Source organism: Anser cygnoides, chromosome 21 (genome assembly GCF_040182565.1).
Source record: "Anser cygnoides isolate HZ-2024a breed goose chromosome 21, Taihu_goose_T2T_genome, whole genome shotgun sequence".
NCBI classification, from domain to species: domain Eukaryota; kingdom Metazoa; phylum Chordata; class Aves; order Anseriformes; family Anatidae; genus Anser; species Anser cygnoides.
This window is the reverse complement of record NC_089893.1, coordinates 8,124,523-8,141,313: the sequence shown is the minus strand read 5'-3', so window position 1 is coordinate 8,141,313 and position 16,791 is coordinate 8,124,523. Positions and strand designations below refer to the sequence as shown.

At 46.7% G+C, this 16,791-nt stretch overlaps 1 protein-coding gene across 5 annotated transcripts in view; it reads right to left on the bottom strand.

Moving 5' to 3' along the window:
- The window catches only part of ARHGAP32 (Rho GTPase activating protein 32), a 262,161-nt gene that overhangs the window by 184,159 nt on the left and 61,211 nt on the right, over nucleotides 1–16,791 (bottom strand). The window contains exon 1 of one of the 5 annotated variants that reach the window (XM_066981263.1): nucleotides 7,318–8,230. The exons of the other annotated variants lie outside the window; for them this stretch is intronic. The gene's annotated coding sequence lies outside the window, so the exon portion shown is untranslated. Of the gene's footprint in view, nucleotides 1–7,317; nucleotides 8,231–16,791 lie in introns of those variants that run through there. 5 annotated transcript variants of the gene reach the window in all.

Sequence of the window (16,791 nt, the reverse complement as noted above, 5' to 3'; positions counted from 1 at the left end):
GACAGTTGCAATGGCAGCAAAGTACTTCCAACATTGACAGCTGGACAAGAGAGTAGAACAATGAATAAAAGTAGCTTCACTGCTTAAATGTGAAAATTCACACGTATAGGTATCTAGAATTTATATTTTAAATAAGCAAAGAGGTAATCCTGGGCTTAAAAAACAATAAAGGGGTTGGAAAAGGTCAGCACGAACAGGTCCAATACAGAGCAGAACATTGTATTCAGGGGCTGTCTGCATCTGGAATTATTTGTGCGCAGCTGTTCCTGAAAAGTTCCATGTGTGATCAAGCCTTGGAAGGGGGAGAGTATTCAAAATCAGAGACACTTGGTGGAGTAAATATTTTTGAAGGATTCTGATGTTTGTTAACATACACTGACGCATGGAGAAAAGAGGAATTATTCTGACAAGTAAGCACAGTCCTTCACAAGCCAACAGCAACATCTTCACAACCCTCACCAAGCTAACTTCTGCTCAAGAACTGGAGAGGAGCCATTTTTGCCAAGCGCACAGACACCGCTGAGAAACTGGGGAAGCTAATTAAAAATCAGAACACACCTTGCACAGAAGAGGCTGGAAGTTATGGATGTGCAAAGAAGAGGCTGGTGGAGATCTCCATGAAATATATATTGCAGCCATTAGCATCTCAGCGATACTGAAGACGGGATAAAAAACCACAAGCGTGCTTCAAAATCAATACTGACCTTTTTTTTCCCCCTTTTTTCTCAATAATACACAGTTCACCCTCATTTTGGTTTTGCTTTTAAGAAAAAGCTTCTAATTTTGCACTCAATCAATCAATCCAGGATGTTTTTATAAGCAGGGGGAAACGTAATTTAGGCATCAATCTGTTTCCATAAATCAGGCTGCAGGCACCTGTCAAACTATAGGCTCACTGCCTCTTAGCCTGAAGCAGGCACAGACAGCGAGGGCAAGGAGGTAAGCGGCAAGTGTTTTGGGACACCATGCATATGCACCATTGCTAACTGGTAGCAAAAGAGAAGAAATTGATATTTCTAACACGGGTTTTCCCTCCCAGGAGCTCCGCTCGTGGTGCTGCGAGCTGTCGCAGCAGCTCTCCCAGCAGCAGAAGCGTCTCCCTCTGAAACTCGCTTTCCTCTTCAGAGCATCAGCGCCGGGGCGCAGGGTGGAGATGTTTGTCTCTTCTTTCCAATAATGAACTCCCTGGCTGGCAGCCTCAGCGTCTTTTCTCTGTTTCTTAAATCATGCTGGCTACAAGAACACAGCCTGAAGCTTAGCTACTCCATTTTCCCAGCAACCAAATCTTCATCATCTTACATAAAGAATAACTCTTTGCTTTGCCAGTGCAGCCCCCACACAAGAGCAGCAGAGCTCTGACACTTTCACAGCTTCCCATGGGGATTTAAGTATCAGATATGGAGCGATCCGAGGCTTGTTAATCTCATTATGTTGTTCCTGCGAAAAGCTATGAGCAACCATGGCAGTATTAGACAAATTAGTTTGTAGACAAAAAAAAAAAGAGCCAACACAGCTCTGGTTAACCTTCTGGGCATGAATTTAATAGCTCTCTGCAACCACAAACACTAGAATTTAAGAAAAACACTCTTCTGAAAGTGATATCTTGCACTGGCCTTGTTCAACCATTAACAGGGAATGGAGAGTCTCAGTCTATGACAGTCTAAGTATTTTCATGTGTGCTCATGAGCAGATCCCCTGGTAGTGTAAGAAGCTGGGAAAGGCGCCTTTTAAAGGGAAGCTGTCAACACTGTGCATCAGATGAAACTGTGCAAAATTAAGAAATCACTACCATTTCTTCCTCTTTTTTTTTTTTTTCAGTCCGTGCTTTGTTTGTTTTCTCCTGGTGTACTAGATGAGATCAACTTCACTTCAGAAAATTCTTCAAATGGCTCCTGTGCTGCGGATGTTCCCCCAGACCGACGCTACCAGAAGCTGGTTGTGTAGCAGAAGCTGGCGTTGAAGAAGGCTTTGCTTATGCAGAAGCTTGTTGAAGGCAGGCTTCTGAGGCTGGGACAGCCATGGGCTTGCTTGCATTTTCAGAGAAGAACATCTGTGTATCAGACACCTGAACAAATGTGTTAGGCCACATGCCCAAAGTTGAAACTCTTATCTCAAGCTCTGCAAGGGGCTTGCTGTGTGTTTCATGCCATACAAACATCTGGCCTTATTGCTATATCACTAATGGAAAACATTAAGATGTTGAGTCAAGGCCCCTCTTCCCATCACTCCAAATTATAAGATTTGCTCAGAAACCATGGAAAAAATGAAATTAAGTAGCTTATTGCTTTTTTTAATTTACCTTCTGACTCTTGACTTCATGGCACATATTGATATGGATCTCACATCTTGCATCAAAAAATCTTTACTTAAAAAAAAAATAAAATCATATTCACTGTAGGAATATGCACTTTTTTTTTTGGGGGGGAGTGTGAAGAATTAGAAAAAGGCATGACAAACATTGGTCCTGCCCACTTCCACTCCCAAACCAGCTTTCAGCACAGTGACACTGAACAAGCTGCAGTCATACATTGTGTATTTACACGTTACGTTTGTCTAATACAGCAAGTAAGCTATTCCATTAAAACATTAGTACAAGAAAACATACACAGATGAAAAAAAGATTCAAAAGCTTTGGATGTTTTGGAAAAAAAAAAGTGTAATGTTATGGTTCAGTTTTAAGGAGGACAAAACCTTCTGAAATACACAAATGAAGAGCTGTGGCCAGAAATTAAAGCATATTTGCATGGTTAAAGCACTCCTTTAGGGCTGAAATCTCATCTGCTACCTTCCAATCCCGAACAACGTTTGGAGCACTAATTTATAAACCCTGGGGAAAAAATGTTGAGAAATCCTTGACTACTCAATGGCACTGTGAATAGGAAAATTGCTATATAATACATAATGAAAAGAAGAAAACACACATTGCTGGAGTTCATTAGTTTGTCACATTTGGTTACAGCAACGAGCTGCACCCAGAGACTCAGTTCAAGTGGAGAGTCATAAAAACAGAACTGCCCCCTCTATGAGCAGTTAAACCCCATCAGGACCACACACTGCATTAAATTCATTTGCAGAGAAAGCAAACCATTCCCACCGCCTGCGTATCAGCTCAGTGTCCAGCGAAGCCGACATCTTATTTCAGCAAAAGCAAAAGGATGCTTGCGATCACCCAGTTAAAATTGCCCCTGGCTTGAACTGTCTGAATTAAAAACCAAAGAGCTGTGTTAAACTCTTGGCATGCTAACGTAACAAGGGCTTTCTAGTCTTTACCATTATGAGAAGTGTCAGGTTAAAAGTCCTTCCCCACGTCTGATTAACCAGAGATTTCAGACCTCCCAAAGAAGCTTTCGGATGAACCTAGAGTAACTGTAAATACGTAATCCACCAAGCAGTAATGCACTGTCATCTTCTGGATGCTTCAGAGGTTTATTCAGCCATGGAACCTACTGAAAGGGAATGAAAGGCTACGCAACCCTTCATGAACTGCAGTGGAAGCCATGAGGATAATCTAACAGGGATGAGCCAGCACAGACACGCTGTTCCTGGCCGGGAAGTTGAGCGGAGGTCGGGCCTGGCTCTGCCGATCGCTGTGCTGCCGTTACAGCCTCCTCCTGTAACCGAGCATCTCTGATCGGACACGGGTTCCCACGGCTTTGAAAGGGAGCTGTGCCAGGGCTGTCGGTAAGCGTTGCACTGCTACTGCTGCTTTATGCAAGGGGGGGAAGAAAACCAGATTAGATTTGGGGTTCCGTAAGAAAAGGCAGCAGACCTACAAACTGGAATCAGATCACCTCCAAGGTGTCTCCAGAAGTGCTGGGATAACACATTTTGCATTCAGTTTCAGAAAGCACAAACAGAAGGAAGAAGCACGGGGAACAAGAGAAGCCAGAACATAAGCAAGACCCTTCAGAGCAAGGGTGCCAAGCTCAAGTTCCTCCTCCTGCCATCCTCGCTCTGACTCACGCTCTGACGGTCCTCACCACCAGGCCAGAGCAAAAGAGCAGCCGCGAGCCACCCACACGTGTGAGCGCGGAGGTTATATTGGCATTTGCTTTGGGGACACACACTTCAAACACATTTGCAAGCTCTTCCCTGTGAACAGGACACAGGAAGCTCTTTCCACAACCAAGGAGCACGGGGAGCTAACAGCAGCATGTGCCCGTGCGAAGAAACCCGATGAAACCAAGGAGTTGCCTACTGCAGCCGGTTCCTGTTCCCGAGGTACAGGAAGTTCGGAGGCGCACGCGGCCCAAGGCGTACATCGGACACTACATCTGCCTTGCTTCTTTTTCAGTGCACGCACGGTGAAACCTGCCCTGTTCTGACTCAGCAGCTCGATCCACCACCTCCCCGCGACTGGAGGGCTCAGACCCCAGCCCAATTCCTCTGCTTTGTCCTTCGCACCCCCCACTCCAAACTCACTTCTTCCTCCTGTCCACTCATTCTGCCACCTCTTGGCCTCAACTTCACACTTTGCCTCTCCTTTCTTCTTGCATCTCTCTTCTCTTTGTCCGCAGTCTTGCTCAATTATTTCTCATCGGTCATCTCCAGCTCACCTTCAAGCATGAAAAGCATCTGAAAACAGATCTCTTAAAAATTCCTGAGCGCTACATTTTCCCAGCTTTCAGTCAACATAGGAGTGTCCTCAATTTACACAAGTCTGAGAAACAAGTGGGCATTAAAGATTTTTAAAGTTTCCCTCCCCCCCCCCAAAGGAAAAAAAAATTTAATCATATTTAACCAAGTGAGAAGTTTTTATCATGGGAGGTTTTGTCTTTTTTTTGTTTTGCTTTGTTTTTGTTGTTGTTGGTTTTTTGTTTGTTTTTTGTTTTGCTTTAAAGACCAATATTTTCAGCTAAAAGCCTTCTGTTCTGGAAGAGAAACTTGCTTTAAAAAATCTATACCCTCTACGTCCCCAAGCTACCTCTGCACACAGGATCGTGCCCTCCCAGTGCTCTAAGCTCTGCACCAAGAGCACAAACTCCTTTCGGTTTTGAAGCGCACCGTCAATAGTTATAAATTGTTAAAGAATAATCAGATATGTTAATTAGGAGAGGTTAGAGCAAGCAAGTGGGAATGGTGCCCAGACAAATTCTAATAGCGCAGGAACAACCGGTTACTTGATCGTGTAAGGACGGAGGGACAGGTGACCGAGGGCCACCTCTGGAGAAGATGCCCCCAGTGCAAGGTAACGCGGGCTGCTCCGTGCCGGGCTGCGGCCGCCCCCCGGCGTGCCTGCAGGGTGACAAGCTCCGGAGCTGCTGTTTTCTGCCCCCCGTCCCCTCCAGCCACAGAGCTACTGCTGTGCACCAGGCCAGGAGTCTGCAATCCTTCCATGTGCCGCCCAGAATACAACCTGTTTTCCCCGGCAGAAGAAACCTTTCAGCTCGGTTCTTGCTGCCTACATTTACCTTTACGCCAACAGCCAAACTCCCCACGCTCCCGGTATCAGTGCCAGGAGCAGCGGGCTGAGTACAGAGTTTAAAATACTTCTGTAATCCTATTAAGGGCAAGTCTTGTTTGTAAGAGACGATGCTAATTTTCATCTCTGCTTTGAAAAGCAGGATGCAGAGGGCACAGGGGTAAGAGATCTCCCCTTCGGAGACCCAGCCCCAGCGAGCCTGCACCAGGTTCTGTCGCGCCCTGGACTCTGCGCAAGTGGCAGGAGGGAAAAAAGGGGGGATTGACACTCAAATATATTTAATCCACAGGCTTCCCTGAAATACAAGATCTGTTTGGATGAAACCGGCACAGGTTGCATCAAATCATTGCTAAACTTTACCCTTCCTTAGCCCCGGACCTGAAATCCTGCGCGCTGCCGGTGCCGGCCACTTGCAGTGTCGGAGGTCTCGCCCTGCAGGAGCTCCGCGCCCCAACACGCGCATTCCCAAGGGAATTCACATGGAACAGAAATCCTCTGGAGATCCCATTTACAGAGCTCTATACAGCGCTTGTGCACGCGTATACATGAATGCTAATGTATTGTGCATTGTGCTTTTTCCGTCACAAAGGAGGCTGGGGAGTGTGAGGGCTCCAGCACCAGCACACTATACACATTTAGTTTTTAAATACAGTGTTATTTTTGAGAAAGAGGAACCAAAACCACCTAACCAGCTTTCTCACGGCACCTCAGTCACTGGGTAGTTCGAACAATACAAAGATACCCAGTAGCAGCTCTCCTACGGCAAAATGCTTGAAGAGAAGAAAGCAGACTCAGAGGGATTTTGCGGTGCTGCTATGAGCCGCTCTCCTTCAGCTTCTGGCAGTGTAAGCTGAAGTGGGTGGGGTTAGCATAAATTATCAAGACTTTGTTGATAATGTATTCTACAGTGAAATAAGAACCTGTGTCTTCAGCTTCTGGCAGCTATGTCCATAAATAACTTGTAGTTTGGTAGAAACGCTCTTGATCTTTAAACCAGGTAGGTGGTAACAGCGTGCCCAGGGAGGCAAGTTTTAAATTATGCTGGTTCCCCACCTCCCTCCCTTTTTTTCCACCAGGAAATATTTATGCACTCTCAGCCTTAAAGTAGAAAATCCCAACTGAAGTGCAACGGCAATAGGCTTGTTTCATATCAGCCACAGTATAAATCTAAGCCTAGGGTGAAGGAGACGATTTGCCACAAAGATAATAAGCCCTGGCTCATTCCACAAGAATTTAAGCTACACAATAACCTGGCCCCTCCAGAACTACTGCTCCTAAATCCACGCCATATCAGCAGCACTTACTTACCCATTTAAAAGGAAAAATACACGTATATGCTCAGCGCAGAACCTTTTGACCAGAGCTGTTTTCGCACAGCACGAGTGCGGAGCCTGTGCTTCACTCCGCCACAGACAGGAGGGATTTCATTCCTGGCTACAGGCACGCAGGTTTCGCTCACGCTAACGACAACATCCTACACACACGGAAAATGCCTCAAAGACCACGGCACACGAAGGAAAAGGGATGCCAAATTATACTTCGTCTGCTTTCTACATGCTAGCCTAACCCATGCAGCGTAATCTGATCGAAGGGTGTAATTAACCCTTCTCCATTCAAATACCCAACCACTTAAAAGACAGTCATATACATACGCTGAAAAACACACTAAAAATTGAAATGAAGTTGCATTAGCTAAGTGAAAACGACACGCTTGCCTTCTGCGCACCACGCTCTGCATTCTTACAAGGCATCGCCGCCTAGGGCCAGCTGCGAGCCGATCCCACTCCTCGGCGATCCGCAGCCACAAGCGCTCCGCTTGTGAGCGAGCAGGGTTAACAGAACGGCGAGCATCCCCGCGCCGCGCTCCCGTGCGGGGACGTAGCGGCAGCACTGACCTTTGGGGCTCAGCCGCCCGCTTCCAGCTCGCCCCGCTGCCGCCCCTGCGTCCCGGCGAACCTCCGCACGCCCGGGGAAGCTGAGCGAGACGCGGAGCACCCGCGACGCCGGGCTCCCTCCTTCCCTCAGCAGCACCGATCCGATCCCCGTTGTTCTCCCGAGGCTGCCACGGGCGCTGCAGCTGGAACCCTGCCCCAGCTGCGCGAGGCGGCGTGCCGCCCTCCTGCCCTGTGCCCGGCGCCCCGCGGGGATGTCCTTGCCCGAGCCGGATGTTTTCACCCCGAAATTCAACGTCTGCAAGCGAGCAGAACGGAGGCTATTCCCAGCTGTGCCAGCTGCTGCGACCTCGGATCCTCGGGGTTCTGCTTCCTGCTTTTTGGAAACGGGCTAGGATCCGCGGGGTTCCCAGAGGGGACCTGTGCGGCTGGACTGATTTCTGCCTTTACGCAGCCCGTTTTAAAAGTTCTGCAAAGCTGACGTTACACTTCCCACTTTCCAGTTTATACACTGAGCCATAAACGAGGAATAAACATTATTAGCCAACTTTCAGATCCCATGAAAGGACTGAAGTGTTTCATCAGCCCCCCCCGCAGCAGGCTAGAAGATTAAATATCCCTAAGAGGCAGCGAGGGCTAGCAAATAAAGGGGAGAAGCAGGATGATGGATGAGTGCCTTTCAGTCCTGGCTTTGCCATTAGCTTGCTGCGTGACCTTGATCAAGTCGTTTTAATCTTTCCGTACCGGTACAAAACGCAGAGCTGTTCCCACCTCCGAGAAATGGTGCAAGTTCTCTGTATTACGATTACTGCCGCTGTTTGCTGAAGCTCTAGCTCAAAAACACAAGCTGTAATTTGTAACAAATAATATCAGCTGCCGCCCATACACAGGAACACAGCCCAGGGAAACCCACCGTGGAATAATCTGTGCTCTCAGTGCAACACAAGGCCTAGGAAGACAGAAGATTTACTAAACAGAAATTGCTTCAAGTTCCAGGGAAAAGGCTACCCAGCCCCAAATCATGCAAAACAGTCATATAACTATCGATTTTTTTTCTTTTTAAACGGTCAGATCAGCGTTGTTGGCTAACTGCTGTGTAACTGAGCAGCACCACCTTGCTGGTTAGACCCAGTGCGGGAGGACACAGCCAGCTCACCCCGCAGCGGGGAAGGCTGCGAGCCTGGCAAGCCGGGCAGAGGCAAACAGGTTCTCCCTGTTCCGTGCCTAGAAAGCCTGACGACTGTTTCTAAATCCCTTTCTCCCAATGCTAATTTTTCTCTGTTTCACCAAAACAGACCTGCCCCGGTAGGACAAGCTAAAAATAAAGGGAACTGAATACGAAATGATACGCTCATTTAAAAACAACTCTTCTCACTTTGCACCAGGATAAAACTAGAGCTCTGAGAGCCCAGCCACGTAAAGTGCATGCGTAAGGGTGCATCCTACAGCAGTGCAGCACGGAGCACGAACAGACCCGTTTTATAAAGGGATGAAGCCCAGGAACTCAACAGCTCCTGCCCGCACCGTTAGAGGTACGGTTAGAGCCCGAGGTGCGCCGCTGGGCGTAGCAGTGGGGCAGAAGCTGTGGGGAGAAGCACACGGAGACGCCGCCAGGGTACAGCTCCGGCAGGTGCCGTGCCCGCTGAGGAGCTGGGCAGGAGCCACGTTCAGCCCTGCGCGGGGGCTTAGCAGGGTCCGCTGAGGGTGCCGTGCTGCTGCCGCACCCGGGGCCGTACCGCTGCCGGCCACGCTCGTGCATCGTCTCAGCGCCGCCTGGCTCGGCCGTCCGCATCAGATATTACCTGTCGGCTCGTGCTCTGACTGCCAACTCCCCGCGGCTAGAGAGAGACACTCTCGGTTTTTATTTGTGCCTTTTTCTGTACAGGCCTTTACTCGAGGCTAGGGCTCTGGATTCGATACTTAAACAACGAAAAAATAAGTATTTTCTTCGAGAGCCTACAGGAATTCACCGGTTATTAGGAAACGCTGCTGTGAGCATTTCTATGCCACATTTTAAAAAGGGTCTTAAGGCCTCCTGTGGAAGCCCAGGCCCAAAACTGTGCTACAGTGTGATGTAAACGGACAGCCTTACCGCACACGAGCTTGATTATTTCTGCTGAAGGCAAGTTTTGACAGCAATGGATCATTTCTCTTATAGATGAGGTCTGCTCTCCAGTCAGCTACATCTGTACTTATTTGGGACCTAAATTATCACAACAATAGAAAAATAAAAATTTGGCCCCGACTGTGGTGACGACTGGAGTATGTTTGTGTGTTGTTTGGGTTTTGTTTTTTTTTTTTTTTTTTTTTTTTTTTTTTTAAACTGAAGAGAACAGAGCAGAACAGTGTCAGTAACTGCAAGCTCCAATCTGCTGGGAACATTTTCTCTTAATCCTCGGGGGAACAGAGAGCCGGGCAGAACCAGCTCTCCAACCCAGAGCTTCTTTCTGACACAGCCGCCCTCGTGGCCAACTCACTAACTTCCAGGGTGACAGCTTACAAGAATGATAATTAGCTTTACATAACGATCCGACCTTCTACTACTTAAACTGGGAAATTGCATCGCGAACTCCTTTTCAGACAGTTCTCTGACAGAAACTTCTGCCAACCACCAAGAATGAGATTACACAACCTGAATACCACTTGTCACCTCCGCCGATGCACTCGTTCCTCCTTTGATAGTTTCCTGAATGTAAACGCTGCTCCATTTAAGGAGCAAAATTCTGACCGAGAATGGATTTTAAATCTAACCTCTTTGACTGCTTGAGGTTATCTAGGCAAAGAAAGAGCAAGGATGCTACAAGACAGCTTCCTCCCTTGCTCTAGCATAATTTTTCATTAAATTAAAAATGAATTCAATTAATAATGTATGCATGACAAGATAATGTAGGACTGCTTTTGCTTCCAAAAGCAAATGAAATTTAATGGAAAAATATCTCAGTGTTGAGATATATATGTATTTTTTTGCCTAAATGACTTTAAGCACCTCCATCCTCATACTGTATATTGCAACCAAAATTTTAGGTAAGGCGTTGCTCAACATGCACTGGAGCAAGTTCAGGAAACGTGAAGACCAACTGGCCAGCTGGAACCAAGGAGCTAAAATATTTAAAAGAAAATCTTGCTGCCAGCCCAAGACAAGAACTATTCCATTGCTAATTGATGACCCAGGTCACAAAGTGCTCTCCACTGAAGCATAGGACGGGACATTTGCCTTCTCTGAATGACTGTGCTCCGTGGCTCAGCCTGTTCGATCCCATGTTATACGACCACGTTTTTATACTGGAAAGACTTGGTGAATCACAACACGAGAAAGAGAAAAACAGGCTGCAATTTTTGACTGACAAAACGTATGTCAAAGCCTTTCAGCCCCTCCTCACCACATCAGACGCTCCTTTTGTACGGCTGAGTTACGGGAGTCTCCGAGGGCTGGTCCAAGCCGTGCCTTCCCCGGGAAGAAGACCAACGCTGAGCAGGCTGCAGCAGCCGCCTCCTAATCCCTGTCCAAAGGGGAGTTTGCATTCCCGCACATGCTGCCGTACAAGAACTGTGCTCAAGGCTCTATTTAAAAGACAAGGCTACCGCCACTACCGCACACCTCCGCAATTGACCATCTTCAAAGGCCCTTTATGCGGCTCCGTATTGGTACATCTCCGTGACAGTTACTGCTTGCTGGATCCCTTCGTATGGACCTCGTTCTTCTGATGAGCAACTGATCAGCTGAAGATATTTTATGGATTCCTCTATAAACACACTCCAGAGTATACGTTTATGGGTCATTAAAGGGACATCTATCAGTAAAGCTACTGCCAGAGCTGCCCACCAAGAAAGCAGAGCCAGCAGTGCACGACCCCCGTCCTAGCCCAGGCACCACGCGAGCACTGCACCCGTGCAAAGGCTTGTGGCACCCGCGCTGCACGACGAGGTGGGTGACCTCTGGCACGACACCACTGCAGGAAAGACACAGCCTAACCTACTTATATATCCATTCTGATCTGAATTTTGTACTGTGAAAACAAGTGCAAAATTAAAATAGGATGCCTGTACTTCAGCTTGACTAGAAACCAGAGGGAGAAGGGAAGGCACAGAGCAGCCACCCAGCTCTGCATTCTGCACGGGACACGTGGCAGGTATTTTTAAGTCAGGAACCATAACCTTCTCTGGTGCAACCCCTGCCAGAAGAAACAGGCGCTTCCTGCAACACTGTTAGTGCAACCTTATTGCGAGGTGAAGAGGAATCCAGCCTCGTGGAGCAGGCTCCAAGCTGGGTGACTAATTTCAGTGCTCCCACAGTGCCTTTCTTCCTCCGTCAAGCAGCCTCGACAAGCTGCCTCTCGGGACAAGTTCATGCCTGCACGAGTGCCCTGCGATGCCGTGCTCAAGGTGTGTCTGCGCAATCCACCTGCTTGCTCTCAGCACCGTCAACACCTCAGCCACCTGCCCTCTAGGGAAAGAGAGACACGAAGGGGTAGGGGGAAAGCATGGGTTTGAAATATATTCCCCTCAAATGGGTTAGACACGGAAAAAGAGAGCTTTGTATTACAAAAGAAAAGGGAAGCTTTATTTAATGTTTACATGTTCCGAAGTCACCTTTGTAGAAATGGATCATCAGCCTCACTTGAAAACCTACCCCTCCTGAGCCTAGCGAAAATGCAAGATAAACTGCCAGGACAAGAAAGGTCCTGAGGGACGCTGAACAGAGACATGAGAGAGAAAAGCAAACACAGCAGTTACCGCACACGTTTTGTTTTCCTCCGGACTTGCAGAAAACGTAGAGCAGGCTCGGTAGCAGAGAGCAAGCAGAGGCAGGCTCGGGGAAAACAGAAGGTGGCCGGGCACCTGGCGCTGCTCTGAAGAGCTCTGCCACCTGTAAGACTCGTGGGGAAGAGAGCAGCGCTGTCTTTTCACGACAGTTTGATGATGCAAGAGGACTGCCTCGCCTGCGAAAGGAGTGTCTGAGCCGTGCTGCGGTGGAAGGTGGCCAAGTCTGGAGTCAGAGTTTGAGTAATAGGGGAACGGGTCGAATGGCAACTGACACAGCACATGTCGCTGCGACCAGGTCAAAGTCCTCAGAGATAACAGCTTTTTGGCCCCGAAGGACAACACTTAAGGGAGCAATTCTTCTCCTGTACAAGAGACTAGCAATAAGGAAGAAACAGAACATCCTGAAAGTGATTCGAGCATCTGGGTATCTAGCACCAAAACAGACTGCACAGGAGTTGAACGTTTTTGAATGCTTCCCCCATCTGTCCGTCCCTCTCGTTTCTGAGCATCATTCCACATTTGCTCATGTCCCTTTCCACCAGCTGCTCTTCACATATAAGCTGATCCTCTCCAAACACCTTGGTGATGGTGATTTTGTCGCAGGAGCTGAAAACTGTGTGCCAGCTGTTAGCACCACCAGCACTCCAGGCCATCAGACTAGCTCACGTAGAGGCCACGTAAAAATATCTGACGGGATCGCACGGTCAGTCCTCTGCAGCAGCAATGACTCAGCTCCACGCCTGTGCACCAGCAAGCATCCCACCCCTGAGGAAGGATCTCCTTTAAGCACCTATCGGGTAGGTGTCACATACCCCATCAGGCACCCGGTACCTAAATACGCAGTCGTACAAAGGACTCCCCCCCCACACACACACAGCCAGCAACAGGTTGCTCTGTTTCTTGTATTAGCCAACTCTAATTTCACTTGCAGGAATACACTGTAGACGAGTGGTAATGATTCTGTCCCTATCTATCTCACCTTAGTATCCTCTTGGATAAAAGCTCTCAATTAAAAATTTCCCCAAGACAGTTGCAAGGAAAGAGGAAGGACAATTTTTGTCTTCTATCATTGTCTGTTCTTTTCACATCCTCCTTTCATTCTGAAAGGAATTCACCCTCTCTGAAATGGTCCTATAGCTTTGCCTGTTTGGACATTAAAGTTTGAAATGGTGTGGTTTAGGTATTCCTATCTGTGTATTGTCTTGGTTCTACTCTTCCTGTCACCTGAACGGCGTTACACCTCTGTTTTTCACATTCACCACCCAAGCACCTCATAGCACCTTGCTAATAAGGGATATTGCCGATGTTCTCATTGGGAACAACAGGGAACTGCGAAAGAGAAGATGAATAACTCAGAAATTACCAAAGATGTGTGTGCGATCTCCCAGAGCGTGGATTAATAGAGTCAGGCCAGGTTTTTCACACTTACCCAGAAAAGAACGTGTGCTTCTTCTGAGATCAGCGATTAAGGACTGAGCCTTCCTGAATGGCTAACGAAGCCAGGCCACCACATCTCACCAAGGTGAGCCTTGGTGCCTGCGTGAAGCTTCATTAACTGAAGCTGGATTCCACAGCAACACTACTGCAGCAAGAAGGTATCTTTAAATAACTTCTCACAACCCCTCCCTTTGCTTTCATAGTGCAAAAAGGCTTCCAGAATCTGTCCCCCTCCACTGGTGTTAGAAAGAAAACAAAAAAAAAAAGTCTGTCTTAAGCCCCAGATGAACCAAACCATGAAGCTCACCGGAACTTTCACTTTACCTTGCTGTTCCCATCTTTTTTTCATTGCTTTCCTTTACCAGATTCTTACTCAACTATGCTCTTTTTCAGGTTCTCATCCTTTCAAGTTTCCTGCTCTCTACCTTATCACCCCTGCTTCCCCACTTGCATCTTTCACCATCCTGCCGTTACTTTATTCACCTCCCATTTTCCTTTTCCTGAAAATCAGTTCTTCCCCCCCCCCTTATCCATATTCATATTCACCCCGGATGACCATATTTTTCTTACCATTCTTTTATTCCTTCATTATCAGGAAATGTCAGGTTTCCCCTTTCCCAGATGCTGCTTTGTAAGAAACTCCTTTACTCCAACAGAGTAAAATCAGTCACTTTTCAAGTGAATCTTGCAATTGCTAAACTTATGGAGAGAGGTTGGAGGAGTTTAGCAATGTCCTTCAGCTGTCCCTAATCAACGTTTTATGCTTAATGTTTTATGTACAAAAGAAATGCCAAAGTTAAATCAAGTATCCAGTGTGCTCAGCACAAGTCTTTCTTCCTTAATACCACAATCAAGAACGCTTGAAAAGCACAGGACGATCTCCCACCGGGCTCGCTGCTTAGAACAGGGAAAACACAGCAGGATGGACAGAGGTGGTCACAGTCATTTGGAAGAGGCTGTGCTCCGCTCCTAGAGCTGGCAGGTCTCAATTGCTTGCAAATATAACTAGCTGGAACCCTCCAAATAAAGTAGGTGTGGGATCGGCTGTGTTGGTAAGGGCTGGATAAACAGGGCTGACGCCACACTTCAGCCCGCGCTTTGCAGAAGGTGCCTGCTCAACAGAAAGGACACAAATAAACAAACAACATGAAAGAAGCACAATATGCATAATCCCTCCAAACAGGGCTGAAACTTCTCAGTGCACGGGGGTAGCATATTATCTTCGCCTGCAGGGAGATTACTCGATCAGTCCCAGTTCTATATCTGCAACTTCTCCTATATTCCCACATTATAAACACATGAATATTCTGTTTTGTGAGGTCTCAAGTAATACTCCAAGAAACTGTCATTCAATGTCTTATTAACGACTTTGGTTCTACAGCTAGAGAACTGTATTAATTGCAGACCTCAGCGGCAGAGCAACTTCTTGCTGTTACCGGGGTTGTTTGTTTTTTTAAATATTGCAGAAGCGGAAAACGAATGGAAACGTAGCTCACAGACATTACATAATACAAATGTTGCATGGCGAGAAATGCTGCTCCCGCTCCTGCCTCCAAGGACAGCCACTGGAGCTCCAAGCTTTCGCCAACCTTCTGACGTTCAAGGGGAAGGAGCGATTCCAACTACCACTGACACCAGCACAAAAAGTGCATGAAGACAAAACACAGCACGCATCTTTATGATAATCTCTGCACGAGAAAGCACTGATTTTGTTAAAAACTGGACATAAATATTTTCTGCTCAAAAATATATTCTGAATTTTCTCCAAGTACAGCTTCTGCTTTTTGTTGTTTTTTTTTTAATGTACCATTGAAAGCTTTAAAAAAAAAACACAGAACAGAGTTAAATGAGAATAAAATGGCTGTTTTGAACATAGAGAAGAGATGACACTTCCTTTTCCTCAAATGAAAAAAAGGAGATGAAAGACATCTAATTTTCTGTCATCGCAATCCATTTTTATACACAGATTCTTGTTAATTGCTTTTCTTATGTGTATAATCTAATCTTTTAAAACTATAATAAAGCTGAGAAGCACCAGAAGAAAATAAGATTGAGACAGAGCTTGGGGAATTTTTTTTTTAGCAAATTTTTCATTAGTTTTGCACAGAGAACAACAGTCAAGAAGCTTGGGTGCATGTTGCAGTGAGAGATCTTGAAAGGGGAAAAAAGGGGGAAAAGGACACACAGAGAAGGGTATTAGTGCCCTGCCCCAGGCTCAACATCTACAACACCTAACACACCAAGGGTACTGGTTTGATGGGAAAAGGAATGTGAGTTGTTAAACATGCCAGAAAACAAGAGGTAAGATATGCTGAAAGCTTCCCTTAAAAGCAGCGTGGCTTGGAAGCAGCTCGGGGTAACTCATCCCCGAGCTGCAAGAGCCCAGCACTGAGGTGCTGCACGTCGGGGCTTTAACACCCAGGCTTCTGAACCATCACCACTAAAAGAAAACAGTAAGATTTAGACAGATGAACTGGAAACAGCACCCAGTAGGATAAAAAGATGCTTCCTCGTTAAATTTAAACCAGTTAACTTCAGGTGTGCTACAACTTTCAAGTGATATTTTACAAAACCAGAAAAGAACACAGAAGATTCAAGTAGCTGGGTTCTTACCATCGTTAAGAAACGCTTAATTCAACCATTTAATGAGCACACGAGGTGTAAAGCCAGCAGTTAAAAAGCAGACAGTCTCCACAAGGTACCATTTATAGATATCCACAAATCCACAGATGACTAAAATTAAGCACAAACTGAAGAAGTAGATCTACAGCAGTTTCACGGTAATTGGAACTAACAGGAGATTTTACAGCTCCAAGAAGTTAAACTTTTTATCTTTGTGCTCAAAGTTCCGCAGCTGAGCTGGTTTCTACTCCAAGCACAACCTTTTGCAGTTGGTATTCGCACACGGCAGTAGGTTATTTGGCTATGGGTAAGAACAGGATTTTGCATACATGCAACGCTTAATACTCATGTTAGCGTATACGGGATTTACCTCACTCAGCAAAAAGCTGGGATGTGTACAATTATTGCCACTCCTTTCCCCGTGATGTTTATTATCACCGTATACAACTTAACAGGTGACTTCTTAAACCACTAAAGCTGGGTTCAGAAACCTGAAGTTCACAAGCGACTTTTTGGGACAAGACCCTCAGATGGTCACAAAACAGAGGAGACACCAGGATGCTCCGCTGTTGTCTACGCTCCTGTTGCCTACCTTGCTCCAGCATAAGAGAAGTCATCTTGCACCGTGGTTTTGAAAACACATCCCATTCACTG